Below are 3,819 nucleotides of genomic sequence, written 5' to 3'. Positions count from 1 at the left end.
CTTGCGCCTCAGTCAATCACCGCTGGGGCTGCCGGGGGTTGTAGTCCTGGATGGTGACTGCGCCTGCGCCCGGACGTCCGAAGAACTACGAGAGCCAGGGAGAGTTGCGATTTAACGTCATCGAAATGCTCATGATTGATATCCAACCGACCAATAACTGCTCAGGACGGCGCGAGGGGGTGGGGCAGTGCCGTGGAGGGGAGGGACTTCAGCTTGAGGCTTCATGCCGCACCTCCAGAGCGCAGAGGGTCTGCTGCAATCTGCAGAGTAGTGTGGTTTGTGGGAATCTGCATCCAGTGCTTCGTTTAATGCAACTTCCTCTGTGCTATTATTTTTTTCGGAAGTCTCAAGAATACAGGTCTGCATTGTCCTTGCGAGCTACCTTTGATGTGATAAGAAAAAATGTCACAAGCGAGGTCTTGACACTTTGTTAAGCGCATAAAAAGCAAGAGTGGCAGCTCTGTGTCTTGTTTGAGTTGAGTGAAAATCTAACCCCGTCCTCACGAGTGAGAGGTGAAGGCCATGCTTCTGTAAAGTTATTTGTAAGTGCAGCTGGAGCTGCCTGACTTGGAAGCGTTAGTCTCAGTACTGTAGGTTATTGACAAGTCCCGTGTGTCAGCACTGCCCGGCTCTATGTTAGTCATACCTTCGGTCTTACCTACAAGGCAAGCTCCAGCTTGTTGACCTTTTGAATGTTCCCTGCTTAATCCATTTGTATCATTTTTGGTGAATTAATTCACAAAAGACAGATTGTATAACTAAGTAATTAGGCGAAAAAATGCGAGCGGGATAAAATATCTGATATAATAGCAAAATGCATTGTGAGATGTGAATGCCAGCGAAACGTTGCAGTATTTTATTTTTTTGCAGGAGAACTATCTACACATGTTGCCATAATTATTGATGTATGTTAAGGTATTGGATAAAAGCAAAATACTGCGAATACTGGAATCTGAAACCAAAAGAGAAAATGCTGGAAAATCTCAGCAGGTCTGGCAGCATCTGTAAGGAGAGAAAAGAGCTGCATGACAAAGGGTCAGTTAGACTCGAAACGTCAGCTCTTTTCTCTCCTTACAGATGCTGCCAGACCTGAGATTTTCCAGCATTTTCTCTTTGTTAAAGTACTGAATGGTTTTGCTGGTAATGCACTTTGTTTTTTTTTGCATCTCTTCAAAATGTTATTTTGAAATATTTGATGAAGTTGTTTTAAATATCTGGAATTAGATGTTTTTTGTCCACATGAATCAAGTTTTATATTCACTGTATGGTAGCAATCATGATTTTATCTCTAAGTTATTGCCATACAACAGATTAATTCCTGATGTTTGTGCAGTTCTTTTGTATTTATTTTCAGCATTAAGCAATTTGGCTTCGTTTGTTGCTCCCATTTCACAGTTTAACTACCTCGTCTTGGATTGATACTTCTCTTCTAGCCCAGAAGTTTAAGACGTTGGATCTGACATTCTGCAATATTGTATCATTCAGAAGAAAACAATTGCCTTATTATCTAGAATGCTCGTCACACTGCAGATTTGCCACCTTTCGTATAGCTTGATTAGTCATAATTATGGTTCTAGGTAAAAACAATGACTGCAGATGCTGGAAACCAGATTCTAGATTAGCGCAGCAGTTCAGGCAGCATCCAGCACCACTCTAATCATAAATATGGTTCTGACCATGCTCTTATGATCTGCTGTCAAGTATATCTTTAACAGAATGCACTCTTTAATTTACCACTGAAATTCTATCATTGTCAATCTTTTCACTTTTTAAGTAGTATAATTAATTTTATAAATAATTAAACTAAAATTTTATTCAGGCAGTTATTTGTAAAGAAAATGAATAGCTGATTAGGGTCACACTGTAGTCTGATATTTTGATCGATTTGAGAGTGAGCAACAAATTATTTGAATACAAACACTGCTTATCCACTTTGTAAGCAATCATGAGGATTACTGAGGGCAGCGATCTGTTTGTGTATTTGCCTGTAACCAAAACTTTAGATAACAAAACTCTTCAATGTTTATGACTCAAAGTGGAAAGACCAAAGCAGACAAATCATTATCTGAAAGTAATTGTGCAATAGCCATTAAAATGCAATGAAGCTGATGTTAATATCCAATTCATCAGGTTTTTTTCTTGTTTTCTAGCCAAGAAAATAAGACTAATTTAATTACTATTTTTGTGCTATTAGCATCGATGTTTTAGTTGGTTGCCTAATTGTACAATTTTAGTGTGTGTTAAGAAAGCGAATGCAATGTTGTCTCTTATCTCAAGAGGGTTGGAATATAAAAGCAGAGATGTACTACTAAGACTTTATAAAGCTCTGGTTAGGCCCCATTTGGAGTACTGTGTCCAGTTTTGGTCCCCACACCTCAGGAAGGACATACTGGCACTGGAACGTGTCCAGCGGAGATTCACACGGATGATCCCTGGAATGACAGGTCTAACATATGAGGAACGGCTGAGGATACTGGGATTGTATTCGTTGGAGTTTAGAAGATTAAGGGGAGACTTAATAGAGACGTACAAAATAATACATGGCTTGGAAAAGGTGGATGCTAGGAAATTGTTTCAGTTAAACGAGGAGACTAGGACCCGTGGACACAGCCTTAGAATTAGAGGGGGTCATTTCAGAACAGAAATGCGGAGGCATTTCTTCAGCCAGAGAGTGGTGGGCCTGTGGAATTCATTGCCACGGAGTGCAGTGGAAGCCGGGACGCTAAATGTCTTCAAGGCCGAGATTGATAGATTCTTGTTGTCTCGAGGAATTAAGGGCTACGGGGAGAACGCTGGTAAGTGGAGCTGAAATGCGCATCAGCCATGATTGAATGGCGGAGTGGACTTGATGGGCCGAATGGCCTTACTTCCACTCCTATGTCTTATGGTCTTATGGTCTTATTCTGGCATTGATTCTCAGGTAATAATCACAAGTGTTAAAACCATTATGAAGGATGGAAAATATGATAAATCAGAACATAATGTTTAAATGGTCCTGTGCTTGAATTTTAAAACTTATGATTGAAGAATGAAACAAAAACTGACAATGAAGTAGCTACAGAATTTTGAAGTCCGAAGAAAGATTAAGTGGAGTAGTTCAGTTTGTGTTGTTTGTCCAAATCCAAAGCAAGAAAAGCTGCATAGAATCATAGTCATAGAGATGTACAACACAGAAACAGACCCTTCGGTCCAACCTGTTCAGGCCGACCAGGTATCACAACCCAATCTAGTCCCACCTGCCAGTATCCAGCCCATATCCCTTCAAACCCTTCCTATTCATATACCCATCCAAATGTCTTTTAAATGTCGCAATTGTACTGGTTCCCACCTTGTACTAGCCTCCACCACTTCCTCTGACAGCTTATTCCATACATGTACCACCCTCTGCGTGAAAACGTTGTCCCTTAAGCCTCTTTGATATCTTTCCCCTCTCACCCTAAACCTATGCCCTCTAGTTCTGGACTCCCCCGTCCTAGGGAAAAGACTTTGTCTATTTGTTCTATCCATGTCCCTCATAATTTTGTAAACCTCTATAATGTCACCCCTCAGCCTCCGACGCTCCTGAGAAAACAGCCCCAGCCTATTCAGCCTCTCCCTATAGCTCAAATCCTCCAACCCTGGCAACATTCTTGTAAATCTTTTCTGAACTCTTTCAAGTTTCACAACATCTTTCCGATAAGAAGGAGACCAGAATTGCACGCAATATTCCAATAGTGGCCTAACCAATGTCCTGTACAGTCGCAGCATGACCTCCTAACTCCAGTACTCAATAGTCTGACCGATAAAGGAATGCATACCAAACACCTTCTTCACTCTCCT

The 3,819-nt window shown here is 41.1% G+C and overlaps 1 protein-coding gene across 2 annotated transcripts in view; it reads left to right on the top strand.

The window, feature by feature from the left end:
• Positions 1-221: 221 nt before the first annotated feature.
• The window catches only part of serpini1 (serpin peptidase inhibitor, clade I (neuroserpin), member 1), a 38,696-nt gene continuing 35,098 nt past the window's right edge, over positions 222-3,819 (top strand). Inside the window, exon 1 of one of the 2 annotated variants that reach the window (XM_043702171.2) lies at positions 222-358. The gene's annotated coding sequence lies outside the window, so the exon portion shown is untranslated. Of the gene's footprint in view, positions 359-475; positions 666-3,819 lie in introns of those variants that run through there. The other variant, XM_043702172.2, reaches the window with a different exon arrangement.

This window comes from Chiloscyllium plagiosum, unplaced genomic scaffold (assembly GCF_037043375.1).
Source record: "Chiloscyllium plagiosum isolate Xiang-an unplaced genomic scaffold, Cpla_swu_hap1 HiC_scaffold_13, whole genome shotgun sequence".
NCBI classification, from domain to species: domain Eukaryota; kingdom Metazoa; phylum Chordata; class Chondrichthyes; order Orectolobiformes; family Hemiscylliidae; genus Chiloscyllium; species Chiloscyllium plagiosum.
This window is presented reverse-complemented; position numbering and strand designations above follow the sequence as displayed.